This window comes from Hibiscus syriacus, unplaced genomic scaffold, assembly GCF_006381635.1.
Source record: "Hibiscus syriacus cultivar Baekdansim isolate YM2019G1 unplaced genomic scaffold, ASM638163v2 tig00016004_pilon, whole genome shotgun sequence".
Lineage (NCBI taxonomy): Eukaryota > Viridiplantae > Streptophyta > Magnoliopsida > Malvales > Malvaceae > Hibiscus > Hibiscus syriacus.
The window spans coordinates 1,369,951-1,385,031 of NW_024062379.1; the positions used below are offsets into that span (position 1 = coordinate 1,369,951).

The 15,081-nt window shown below is 31.1% G+C and overlaps 1 pseudogene; it reads right to left on the minus strand.

The window, feature by feature from the left end:
- The window catches only part of LOC120208178, a 38,403-nt pseudogene continuing 23,322 nt past the window's right edge, over nucleotides 1-15,081 (minus strand).

Sequence of the window (15,081 nt, forward strand, 5' to 3'; positions counted from 1 at the left end):
TATCATTAACTCCCAAAACCCACATGCGTACCATTCCACCACTTATTTTTCATTCCTTTACTTATTAACAAATTTTTGACAGCGCAAGAGAATAATTTCCACTTACTTCTCCATGGCGATCCCAAGTCGTATAGGGCGAAAACAGAGTTGAAAATCACGATGGGGCTTCGAGGTTTTGAAGGCAAATTCGAAGAGAATTTAAACCATTACTGGGTTTTTCTAAGAAAAAGAGAAGTAAAGAGCAGCGAATTCTGTTAAGACCATGATTTCATTCCTTGAGTCAACTAACACCTAGCCATGGCGTGACCAAGCATAATCAAGCTGGGGGAGGACTCTGTATTGACAAGTCAAGGGGTTACACATGATGAGCAACTTGTTGGAGTTAGGTGAATCAGCCGAGAGGTAAACCAGGCCGAGCGAAGACACGACGGGGTGAGGAGATCGGAAAGGATGGAAATCGAGATTGAATCGAAGCCATTGGTTTTGATCGGGATCGTAGATGTGGATGCAGGAATGAAGTAAGATGTGTTGATTATGGTGGCGGTGTGGGGGGAGGAGAACGAGGAGGTTGAGATGGGATCGGCTGGAGATGAGGTGCACGAAAGATGGTGAAGTCAGGGTTTTATTTTGAAGCCAACCTTATCCAAATACTTAGCCTTCAGAATTGGAAAATTTTTTGAAGATAATTGCTTTTGAATTGCAGGCCAGCATCGATAAAGTGTTGTGGTGAACTCCTTGCATTAGGTAAAGTGTGCCACTCGGCATTGGTAAAGTGGACCCTTCAAAACCATGTAATCAAACATGTGAACTAGAAGATAATTATGGAAAATAGTGTTAGGACTTGGAACAATTGCCTCATATTGACCCATTCACCCTCATCATCAGCTTAAAGATATTGATTTGCTTAAGTTAACAAAGGATTATAATACATAACAACCTCAAATATGTAATTTTTGTTTTCGATATTGTTCCATGAACTTTCAAGGTAAGGTTTAATTTAATTTGTGCCAACTTTAAGAACATTTCGAACCGTAAGAAATAATAAAATGATTCTAGCAGAACTTTTGTGTAATAAAATAATATTTTCTATGTCAACAACATCTCTTTGTTGCATCAAAATATATCTTATACTTTTGCATTTGAAATTGTGCGTATTTAGATTATTCTCATAAAAAGAAATTAGTAATTTGATGGAACGGTGAGTAATTTAAATAATCCCCTAAACTAGCATTTTAAATATAACGTAAATTTTGAGAATTGTTCCCACAAATTAAGAATCTTAACTAGTTATTGTTACTATCATTGTTTGATTAATATTAAGATTAAAATATGCTCTATTTACTAAAATTGTTTTACCAAAACAACTTGAAGTCAACTAAACATTTTGATTCAATGATGTTTTTCTTATAAAAGGCAAAGACTCAATTTTCAATTTATAATACGTGTGTTCCATAGTAAGCAAGAATTATTTGAAATACAAAACAAATATGAAAGAATGTTGATCATAACATTTTTTCCCATATTATTTAACTAACTCGACGTTTGTAGTTTGATTTGTTTTAATAAACACAATTTTTAACAATTAACTTATGTTTGTGATACAACGATTTATACAAAATAAGTTAACTTTTTTGTTCACCAATAGTTTCTAGTTTTACTTTCCGTACTTATTAAAAACATATATGGTTAGTGTTTATTATTTTAAAAATATTTTTATGTTGATTAATCAATATCAGACCAATGAAAATCCTATTAAAAGGTCATTTAAATACTTCAAAATAAAAAAATTTGTGTAAAATAACTATTTCAAGTTGCATTATTCAAATTGAGCGTAATGTATTAAAAATGGAAATTTTAAAAACTAAAAAGTTATTGAATGCTTTAAGCTTTTCTAATATTTAAATTAATTTGCTTCCTATATGATAAAATCGTAACCATCTTTCTCGGTATGACTGAAGGTCAAGATTAGTAAAGCACATTGGAATGAAAATATAACATACATCTCAAGTTGTCCTGATAATAAAAAGTTAAGCTATAACACCCCCAGACCGATGCAGTTGACCCGATCTGATCCAGAGTGTCATATTAGGGCAATCGAAGCGACCCACCGTAAAAATCTTGGAAAATTTAAAACTTTTATTCAAACATGTATACTCATAAAATTATTTATAAATACAAAAGTAAAATTTTCCAATATTTAGAAATAAAATAGATTTCCAAACTCAGATATAAAAACAAAATACAACATATATGCCCCTAATCACATGTACCATACTCTGCAAACAACGTTGGAAGAACTCCCTTACTGATGTCGATAGATGCACTGGTACGGTTCTTTTAACCTGAAAAGGTGAGTAACATAGTGAGCTTTAGGAAGCTCAGTAATACAATACTACCAGCTGATGCTACAGGAAATGTAGATAAATGGAAATCTGTTGAATTATGTTTCGATATAACAAATTTAAAGGCAAAATGTCTTTGGACTTGAATTGAATTTATTCAAAGTTTTCAAAAGGTTTCAAAAATAATTAAAAGTCTATTAAATTTGTATTTGAGCAAAAATATTAAGAGGTACCGATACCCCCCAGGGTATCCATACCACCATGAAGCCTTAAATTCCATAATGCTACAGGGGTATCGATACCGCCTAGGGGTATCCATACCCGGGTACTGATACCCCCTAACTGCAATGACTAGTAACGGCTAGTTAATTTGAATTTAATGAAGAAGTATCGATACCCTATGTAGGGGTACCGATACCCCCTATTATGGGCAGCCTTTTGAGTAGAAAAATCATCCCCAAATGGCTCCAAAACATCCCCAACGGCTATATACGACTTCAAACTCATTTCAAGCTATAAATACAAGCTTAAGACACTTGAAGAAAAGATAGAACAACTATCCAAGCAATCAAACACAAGAGAATAGTTTTTTTCATTCTTATTTCATATTTCTCTTGTAAATATTTTGTTCTTCTGAGTTCAATCTTGTAAACACCTACCTTAGAGAGTTTTTCTTTTTTACGTTTCTTATCTTTTGTAAAGGGGAAAGGTTCTAGCTAAACCCGTGTAAAAGCTAGGGAGAGGTTCTAGTTTAGCCATTGAAAAACTAGGGAGTTGTAAAGGTTATCTCTTTGTCCTTGAAAAAGAAAGAACAAATTAGTGAATTTGTTGGAAAATCCTTGGTGAGGAGCCAAGGTAGTGGATGTACACTTGGTTGAGAAGTCAAACCACTATAAATCGCTGTGCAAATCTCTATCTTTCATTCTCATTACTCCCTAAACACAAAAACCGTTTCGACCCCTCTTTGCAAACAGTTTCGGTTATCGATTCGAGTTTCTAAAAATCCCAACAATTGGCATCAGAGCCTAACTCTTTAGAAGGCTTAACATCCTTGAGATGATCCTCGAAGAAGCTCTACCAATTCCCGATGCAACCGACAAAGAAATGGCTTCAACCTTCGGTGCTTATTACCTTGACGATATACCTATTATGGAATCACAACCTCTCAACAAGCCACCCTTCTTCTATGGAGCCAATTATGCTCATTGGAAGAATAAGATGATGTACTTTATTCAAGCATATGATATAGGAGCTTGGAACGCAATCATGAACGGTTACTCCTCTCCACCCGACAAGTATAACAATTGGAGCAAAGAAGAGCAGAAAAATTTCCAGCTTAATTCTAAGGCTATACATATTATCTTATGTGCTTTAGGCCCAAATGAATATGGAAGAATATCATCTTGTTCCAGTGCCAAAGAGATTTGGGATAAGCTCCAAGTCACTCATGAAGGAACTGACGAAGTGAGGGAATCAAAGAAAAGTCTTCTCAATAATAGCTACGAGAACTTCAAGATGAAACCTGATGAAGACATCAAAGCTATGATGGATAGATTTTCCATGATTGTCAATGGTCTCAATGGATATAGAGAAGTAATCCCTAATGAGAAGCTTGTAAGGAAGATGATCTACTCTCTTCCAAAGGAGTGGCAATCAAAGAAGACAACCATTATCGAAGTAAGAAACCTAAAGTCTCTCACTCTCGACGAACTAATTGGTTCCCTTCTCACTCATGAGATGATGGTGAAGGAAGATGAAGAAAGGGAAGAGATGAAAAACAAGAAGAAGAATAATAATGAGGTAGGCATTTCCTTCAAATCCACCAATCAAAGCTATCAAGATTCAAGTGATGAGGTGGATGAAGACGATGATGAACAAGAAGAAGAGATGGTCAAGCTCTTGAAGGAACTCAAGAGATTCATGATTTCCAAGGAAGTGAAACATGAATTAACCAAGAAGAAGAGTCTTCCGGTGTGCTTCAATTGTCAAAGAAAGGGGCATGTCAAGTATGAATGTCCTCTTCTAAAGAAAAAGGGGAAGAAAGCATGTGTTGCATCTTGGAGCGATGAAGATGATTCTAATGATGAAGATGATTCTAATGATGAAGATTAAGTAGTCAACCTATGCCTCATGACCACTCAAGAAGAATTCGAGGTATCTTCTAACTCAAATGAATTTTATTCATTTACTTTTGATGAGTTACAAGATGCTTATAATAGGTTGTATTTGGGATTTGAGACCATGAATTCCAAATATACGAAATTAATTTCAAAACTCAAAATTAAAGATAATTTGATTTTGAAAGCAAAGGTTGATTTTGAAAATCAAAATGAAATTTTGAAAAATAATTTAGAGCTTTCAAAAATCAAAATAAATGATTTAGAAAAATAAAATTTTGAGTTAGGAGTTAAGCTTGAAAGCTTAATAAAAGAAAAAGAATTAATTTCTAAAAATAACCTATTATGTTTAAATATGGCAAAATGCTCACATTGTCATTATCATGGTCATTTGGAACATACTTGTCCTTTGAAGAAAGGAAAATGTTTTAAAATTAGGAAAGTATGGGTTCCAAAAGGAACAAGGGGCATTGAAACTAACGTTCAAGGATCCAAAGAATTTTGGATACCAAAATCGAAATAAATGTCTCTTGTAGGTGTGTGGGAACAATGGTGATGAAAATGATGATATTCAAGACGCTCTAGCCACACATGAAAAGGAATGGGTAACCTCTAAGCTTAACACTTTTAATTTTGGTTATTTGGTTGCTCATTTGATTTTAAGCATGCATGAGTTTTGGTTTTAAATGATTATACATCATTGTTTTAATCTCATGTATGTTAAAAAGATGATTATGATGAACATTTTAAAGTTATATTAATTTTTAAGAATATTTAGTTCATCATAATAAAATTTTGGCCAAAATTGGTTTTAATGCAAATGATAACTCTCTAACAATTGATATAAACTTTTCAAATACTTTGATTTTATAAATCTTTAAAATTTTTGGCCTAAATTTGAATGTTTATGCATGTGGTTTAAATGAAAATGATATCTCTCTAACAATTGATATCGTTTTTTTCAAATGCATAACATTTTTAGAAAACTTTATGCATATGCACTTAATTTTAACAATCAGTATTGAATTTCAACAATTGGTATTGCATAAAGTATTTTAGTCTTGAATATATTGAATTTCATGTGCTACTAACATGTTTTTTATTCATTGTTGAAATTCAATTTTGTTTAAGTGTCAAGTTCTTAAAAGCTAAATTTTGTTTGGAATGCATCTATTAAGGAGTTACTTTGATTTTTCAAATGATTTTTAAATGTCAAATTTATCACTTACTCTCTAATTTCATTTTAGAACTTTAGAGATTGAATTATTTTTTATATAACAAAAAGGGGGAGAAATTTGGTTTGAAAAATTCAATTTCTTAATGAAAAAGGGGGAGCTTAACATTTTTATATATTTTCCAACAATTGGTAAGAATAGGTATCTTTTTAACAATTGGTAAGAATATGTATCTTTTTAACAATTGGTAACAATAGGTATCTTTTTAACAATTGATATCATTTTGTTAACAATTGGTATCTTTTTTATTAAACATTTTATTAAGGGGGAGTTTTGCCAAAAACAATTTTTCAAATGGTTTGTTATATCAAAAAGGGGGAGATTGTTGAATTATGTTTCGATATAACAAATTTAAAGGCAAAATGTTTTTGGACTTGAATTGAATTTTTTCAAAGTTTTCAAAAGGTTTAAAAAATAATTCAGAGTCCATTAAATTCGGATTTGAGAAAAAATATTAAGAGGTACCGATACCCCCCAGGGGTATTCATACCCCTTTGAAAACTCAAATTCCAGAATGCCATAGGGGTACCGATACCCCCTGGCTGCAACGGCTAGTTAATTTGAATTTAATGAAGGAGTACCGATACCCTATGTAGGGGTACCGATACCCCCTATTATAGGCAGCCTTTTTCAGTAGAAAAATCATCCCTAAACGGCTCCAAAACATCCCCAACGGCTATATACGACTTCAAACTCATTTCAAGCTATACATACAAGATGAGGACACTTGAAGAAAAGATAGAACAATTATCCAAGCAATCAAACACAAGAGAAGAGTTTTTCATTCTTATTTCATCTTTCTCTTGTAAATATTTTGTTCTTTTGAGCTCAATCTTGTAAACACCTACCTTAGAGAGGTTTGCTTGTTTCCGTTTCTTATCTTTTTGTAAAGGGGAAAGGTTCTACCTAAGCCCGTGTAAAAGCTAGGTCTAGTTTAGCCATTGAAAAACCAGGGAGTTGTAAAGGTTATCTCTTTGTCCTTGAAAAAGAAAGAACAAATTAGTGAATTTGTTGGAAAATCCTTGGTGAGGAGCTAAGGTAGTGGATGTAGAATTGGTTGAGAAGTCGAACCATTATAAATCGCTGTGCAAATCTCTATATCTCAATCTCCTTACTCCCTAAACACAAAAACCGTTCTGACTCCTCTTTGTAAACCGTTCCGATTGTCGATTCGAGCTTCCAAAAATCCCAACGAAAGCCATATAATTTCCTTATTGATTAGACGTATACTGATTTTTGGGATAATCTAGGTTTCGATCGTAGTTCATCGAGTAGAAGCCATTAAGATCTCAGTTCATAGGAAACATTCATAGAATCACATTTTCAGGAGGTTGGATAGGATATCTAGTGTGTTCCAATCAAAATCAGTGAAAAGATATAAATATTTTAAAACCATAGTGGAACCCTCCAACCAAGCTCCATTATATAGTTCTCCAGAACTGCGTCCGTAGGGCTTACCCTAAGCACACAACAAAGGGAGCCAACCTAAGATATGCATTGGGGCCTATAGGCCTACCCAAGGGTATCCTTAGGTCCGTAAGGACTTACCAGCTGGATCAGGGTTGTGCCTCCAAACTCCAAAATCCTATCTATATAAATATCCAGTAGAAATCAAATTTAGCTGTAAATCGTAATATCTGGATCGTGATCCAGTAATATGTCATAACCGTGATAATGAAATAACCTGTATAACTGATCTCCACTTGTACACCATAAGTTGTCCCATGATTAACCTAAGGGAATGCCTTGGGGCTTGAGGGCCTACCTAAGGATCACTTTAGGTCCGTAAGGATTTACAAGCTTGATCAGAGCTGTATCTCCAGTATACCCGTATAATATCCCAATAGAATATTTCAGGTAACAATAGTTCATTAAACCAGTAAATTCCATGATTCCATAAATCATGAACAATTCATATTTTTCAATGAAAACTGTAATCTGAGATCATATACCATGTTGTCATGGTTCATAAACCAGTAAATCAATACTTTCGTTAAAACGCATTTCAAAACATATAAAATCGTCATGTAGTACATGTGGAACACACTAGATGATCTAAGTATTTTTCAGAGGCACTTGGTAGTTTATCAAAAATGGAAAACATGAAACTGATTTATTGGATCAGATTACAGGAACACGGTCCTATTGAAAGTGATCAATTACTAACTGATCTAATCAAACATTTAAGGTTGATACTTTAGAATCCCACTATGATTCATGTGCATCAGGAAAGTGTTCAGGAACATTATACAGAATAATTCTAGATTCAAATTTACTGAGAGTGTTTCTATTACCTAAACAATCATGGGTATTCAGGAGTATGAATTGAATTAACCGAATTTTAGTCCAATTGAACCAAATGGGGTATTCAAAATCCTTTACATCTGAGTTACTTGTGTTTTCATATATGATCGGATTAATTTGAGCTGATAAGGGAGAAACGAAGATTTAGGACACTTATAATTTGTGTCGATCTATCGGATTATAGAACAACTCGAGCTAAACAACTCCCAGAACTGATGTCTGTCGAATGGTCAATTCATTGTCCTTCTAGGGTATTCACTCTTTAATACTAATAATTCTTGTCCATAGATCATCTTCAGAATCATCGTTGAATATATCTTAAGGAAACAACCATATATTCCATAGGTTTTTATTTCATTTCCACGTTTCAATGGTATCAGGAAATGTTGACTTACTTGATTTGTGGTTCATAACCCATAGGGATGATACATCATGTAAGTTCATCAGAGTTTTTAGACTAATCCAAATCATATACTTAATCCCCAATCATTGAGATTGCTAAGTTCATTTATTAGTCAAGTATATCTCAGTCACTTCAGAGTTTCCAAAGTAATTCGGTCATTTGAACGATTCAGATACATACAATACTTACATTCAGTTCATTTTAGAATTGTGGTATTAATAATTCTAGGGTTTAGAGGTACTTTAGGCCATTTTACACTTTAAAGGCATTTTGGTTATTTTACCCTTTAGAGGTATTTCTATAATTCTAATATAGATCCTGAATTTAATTCGATGATTCCAATGTTCTAGTGAATCAAGGTATGAGTTCTTAGGTCGTCTCTATTATCATAGTCATCCATATTTCATTTTACTCTTTAAGGGTATTATCATACTTTTGCTCAATTCTGTCAATGCCATTACTTTAGGTAAATTAGGCTTTAAAGTGTTTTAGTTCCATTAACATTCAGAGTACTTCGGTCATTTGCTCACTGGAGATTAATTTCACCACTAGGGGAAGTCTTGGTCCTTTTTCAGTACAAGGGCATTTTTGTAATTTATCCATGGCGCTCTTTTTGGTAATTTCATATCCAAATATTTTCAACCTTTAACCTATAACGAGATTAATCAAAATTTACGTGTTTTGAGATTTATTAATTTACTGATTAAATCATTGAATCGAGGTTTATTCTTGATCACTCTACCTATTTCTTTTTCGAGTCGTCTGAGGCTTTTACAATGTTCTATCCCTAATCCTATTAATCTCCGAGTCTCAATGATAATTAATTACATCTAATGGACCAATCAATCCAATCAAGCATTTATCATCTATCCATGAGTTTCGAAAAGCATACAAAAGGTAGTAGAGTATTACCTCAGTTTCGGTGCCACACTGATTGACCATTTAAACTCCATTCGATCGCCCTTAATCTTTAATTCAATGCCCAATAATTTCTCAGATACATAACAATAGAAATTTCATCAGAAACGAAGCTTAATTACAAAAAATGGATCTAATCGGGTGGTTAATCAGTGAAAAATAACTTACCGGGTTCGAATTTGGCAAAACGCATCTCAAAAATGAACTTAAGATGTCAAAAAAATATCAAGATAAGTGTACCTAGAAAAAGTCAACGATCGGTCAACGACTCGGCTCGAACCGGTCCAGCCAGTCAACTGCTGGCAGAAGATGGCCACACCTATGGGGCGGCACCTACGGCGGCTCTGGTCATCCGACGGTGATGAAATTTTCCAAATTTGTATATTAACACCACGAGAGTCTTGTGCAATTGTTATTTTTTGACGAAACATAACGAATTGCATAATTTTAAAACTTACGAACTTTTTCAACGGTGGTCGGCGAGTGACGATGACGGAGTAACAACGACGCAATGATTTTGGTTGGATTTTGAGCGCATGGTGACGATGAGTCCGATGGTGTAGGAGGTGTGATGAACGGGTGGTCGGATCGACCAGAATTGACGAAAACAAACGATAATTGAGTTAAAACCGACAAAGCTTCCGGTTGAGTTTTACGGCGAATGACGTCGATTCACAAAGGAATAGAGGTCGGGTTTTGTTCTATCTTCAAGGGTGAGTCTATTGGTGGTTTCAGATCGACGAACGGTGATTGGATAGTGGAGAATCGGAACTACAAAGATGGATCGACAGGGTTGTGAATTTGAGGAAAAAAGGGGTTAGGAATTTTCTTTGTTTCTGGTTTGTAACCAGAAACCAACTTTAATCATATTTTTTCTCTGCCAACACAAAATGGGCAAATTCAAGGCTAGGTCCCTAACTTTCCCTCATTTTCTAAAATGATCTGCCAACTTTGCGATTTTACACTTTAATCATAAATTTCTTCAAAAATACCACATTACTTCAATACCTTAAAATTTCTAAAACTTATCCCCTAAATTGGGGTGTGACATAAGCGAAAACAAAGTTTACTAATGTAATGAGTTCTAATAACAATATATGTAGGAATACAATATCTTATTTAGAACTGCTAAATTGACAATGCAAGTAAGTTCATCTTATATTCAAGTTTCCTTTACTATTTAAGAAGAATTGGTTTCAAATTTTAAAAATCAAATTATAATTTTAATGAGGAAGATATGTTAAATTTTACAATTAGTTCTTAAAATAACTAAATATACATGATTCTATGCTTCACATTGTTTTTGAACTTTATGTTGCATATTTTAAAGAAAATAAGACCCTAAAGAGACTATTTCTGTTTAGCGATATATATGCATTACTATTTCTGATAAGAAGTAGAAAATTTGTAGTTTTGTTTTTCACTCAAATTGCTTCAAAAATATTATTAGAAATCCAAAATCCATAACCAAAGCTATGTGGTATTAAATAAAGATTAATAATGTTTTCTTTTTTACTTATTGTATTCCCTTTTTATAGTGTTTGTGGTTTATCCTTAACATAATTGTACTTAACACGTTTTTATAGAGAATGACATTGTTGGACCTAATTTCATGATTCAGTTAATTAATACATAACAATCCCCTAAACTAGCAATTTAAATATAACAAAAATTTTGATTACACTTTTTTCTGTGGTTTTTACTTCGAAAAATATCAATATTGTATGTATTTAGATTATTCTTATAAAAAAAAATTAGTAATTCGATGGAACGGTGAGTAATTTAAATAATCCCCTAAACTAGCATTTTAAATATAACGTAAATTTAGGGAATTATTCTCACAAACTAAGAAACTTGACTAGTTATTGTTACTATTATTGTTTGATTATTATTAAGATTAAAATATGCTCTATTTACTAAAATTGTTTTACCAAAACAACTTGAAGTCAACTAAACATTTTGATTCAATGATGCTTTGGTTATAAAAGGCAAAGACACAATTTTCAATTTGTAGTACTTGTGTTCCATAGTAAACAAGAATTATTTGAAATACAAAAAAATATGCAAGAATGTTGATCATAACATTTTTTACCATATTATTTAACTAACTCGACGTTTGTAGTTTGATTTGTTTCAATAAACACATTTTTTAACAAATAAATTATGTTTGTGATACAACGATATATATAAAATACGTTAACTTTTTTGTTCACCAATAGTTTCTAGTTTCACTTTCCGTACTTATTAAAAACATATATGGTTAGTGTTTATTATTTTAAAAATATTTTTAAGTTTATTAACAATATCATACCACTGAATAACCTATTAAAGGATCATTGAAACACTTCAAAATAAAAAAATCAGTAAAATAACTATTTCAATTCTCATTATTCAAATTGAGCGTAATGTATTAAAAAAATGGAAATATTAAAAACTAAAAAGTTATTAACTGCTTTAAGCTTTTATAATATTTAAATTAATTTGCTTCCTATACGATAAAATAGTAATAATCTTTCTCTATATGACTGAAGGTCAAGATTAGTAAAGCACATTGGAATGAAAAGATAACATACATCTCAACTTGTACAGATAATAAAAAGTTAAGTTAAGCGAAAACAAAGTTTATTGATATAACAAGTTCCAATAACAATATATATAGGAATGCAATATCTTATTTAGAATTGCTAAATTGACAATGCTAGTAAGTTCATCTTATATTCAAGTTTCCTTTACTATTTAAGATGATTTGATTTCAAATTTTAAAGCTCAAATTATAATTTTAATGAGGAAGCTATGTTAAAATTACAATTAGTTCTAAAAATAACTAAACATACATGATTTTATGCTTCACATTGTTTTTTAACATTATGTTGCATATTTTAAAGAAAAAAGAACTCTAAAGAGACTATTTCTGTTTGGCAATATATATGCATTACTATTTTCGATAAGGAGTAGAAAATTTGTAGCATTGTTTTTTACTCAAATTGCTTCAAAAATATTATTAGAAATCCAAAATCCATAACCAAAGCTATGTGGTATTAAATAAAGATTAATATTGTTTTTTTACTTATTGTATTCTCTTTTTATAGTGTTTGTGGTTTGTCGTTAACATATTTGTACTTAACACATTTTTGTAGAGAATGACATTGCTAGACCTAATTTCATGATTCAGTTAATTAATATCATAACAATAAAATGATGATGGATAAACGTATGCTGTTAAATTATTATTATCATGCAATAAATAATATTAAATGCATTTAACATGAAATGTATAATGTTTCCTTTATTGCAACGCCTTTCATTACCATGCCTTTTAACTCTACCTATAAATGATATTTTTCTTGATAATAAATATCGTTCGAAATTAATCTTACGAGCCAAATTGAAGGAACGACATCACTCATAGACAACATGACAAGCCTCAATACTTTTTCTTTTGTAGTGGTTTTATTCACAACGATGGGTGCAGTGATAGCTAAAACCGAAGATGATCGGATAATTAAGGAGAATGATTGTGAAGTTAAAATGGGGAAGCCTTGTGTCATGGAAGTTTTCGACAGTATATTCAAAAAGGGAGCGTTTCTAATAAGTCTTGTGGTGAACTCCTTGCATTAGGAAAAGTGTGTCACTTGGCATTTGTAAAGTGGACCCTTGAAAATCATGTAGTCAAACACCTGAACGCGAAGACAATTATGGAAAATAGTGTTATGACTTGGAACGATTGCCTCATATTGACCCATTAACCCTCACCATCAGCTTAAAGATATTGATTTTCTTCAATTAACAAAGGATTATAAGACTTAACAACCTCAAATATGTAATTTTTTTTCCGATATTGTTCCATGAACTTTCAAGGTAACATTTAGTTTAATTCTTGCCAAGTTGAAGCATATTTCGAACCGTAAGAAATAATAAAATGATTATAGCAAAACTTTTGTCTAATAAAATAATATTTTCTATGTCAACAACATCTCTTTGTTGCAACAAACTATTACTTTTGCATTTGAAATTGCAAAACATTTCATGTCATGTATTACACTTTTTTCCTGTGGTTTTTACTTCGAAAAATATCAATATTGTATGTATTTAGATTATTCTTATAACAAGAAATTAGTAATTCGATGAAACGATGAGTAATTTAAATAATCCCCTAAACTAGCATTTTACATATAACATAAATTTGGAGAATTATTCTCACAAATTAAGAATCTTGACTAGTTATTGTTACTATTATTGTTTGATTATTATTAAGATTACAATATGCTATATTTACTAAAATAGTTTTACCAAAACAACTTGAAGTCAACTAAACATTTTGATTCAATGATGCTTTTGATATAAAAGGCAAAGCCTCAATTTTCAATTTATAGTACTTGTGTTCCATAGTAAGCAAGAATTATTTGAAATACAAAAACAAAATCAAAGAATGTTGATCATAACATTTTTACCCATATTATTGAACTAACTCAACATTTGTAGTTTGATTTGTTTTAATAAACACATTTTTAACAAATAAATTATGTTTGTCAACGATTTATACAAAATACGTTAACTTTTTTGTTCACTAATAGTTTCTAGTTCTACTTTCCGTACTTGTTAAAAACATATACGGTTAGTGTTTATTATTTTAAAAATATTTTTAAGCTATTAATCAAAATTGAACCAATGAAAATCCTATTAAAGGATCACTCAAACACTTCAAAACAAAAAAATTTGTGTAAATACCTATTTTAATTCGCATTATTCAAATTAAGCCTAATGTATTAAAAAATGGAAATTTTAAAAACTAAAAAGTTATTGATTGCTTTAAGCATTTCTAGTATTTAAATTAATTTGCTTTCTTTACGATAAAATCGTAAAAATCTTTCTCGATATGACTGAAGGTCAAGATTAGTAAAGCATGTTGGAATGAAAAAATAACAAACATCTCAACTTGTCCTGATAATAAAAAGTTAAGCGAAAAAAGTTTACTGATATAACAAGTTCCAATAACAATATTTATAGGAATGCAATATCTTATTTAGAACTGCTAAATTGACAATGCAAGTAAGTTCATCTTATATTCAAGTTTCCTTAACTATTTAAGATGAATTGGTTTCAAATTTTAAAGCTCAAATTATAATTTTAATGCGGAAGATATGTTAAATTTTACAATAAGTTCTAAAAATAACTAAACATAAACATACATGATTTTATGCTTCACATTGTTTTTGAACATTATGTTGCATATTTTAAAGAAAATAGGACCCTAAAGAGACTATTTTTGTTTGACAATATATATGCATTACTATTTCCTATAAGAAATAGAAAATTTGTAACTTTGTTTTTTTTACTCAAATTGCTTCAAAAATATTATTAGAAATCCAAAATCCATAACCAAAGCTATGTTGTATTAAATAAAGATTAATATTGTTTTCTTTTTTACTTATTGTATTCCCTCTTTATAGTGTTTGTGGTTTATCGTTAACGTAATTGTACTTATCACAATTTTGTAGAGAATGACATTGCTAGACCTAATTTCGTTATTCAGTTAATGAATATCATAACAATAAAAAGATGACGGATAAACGTATGTTGTTAAATTATTATTATCATGCAATAAATAATATTAATTACATTTAACATGAAATGTATAATGTTTCCTTTATTGCAACGCCTCTCATTACCATGACTTTTAGCTCTACCTATAAATGATATTTTTCTTGATAACAAATCTCATTCGAAATAAATCTTACGATCGAAATTGAAGGAACAACACT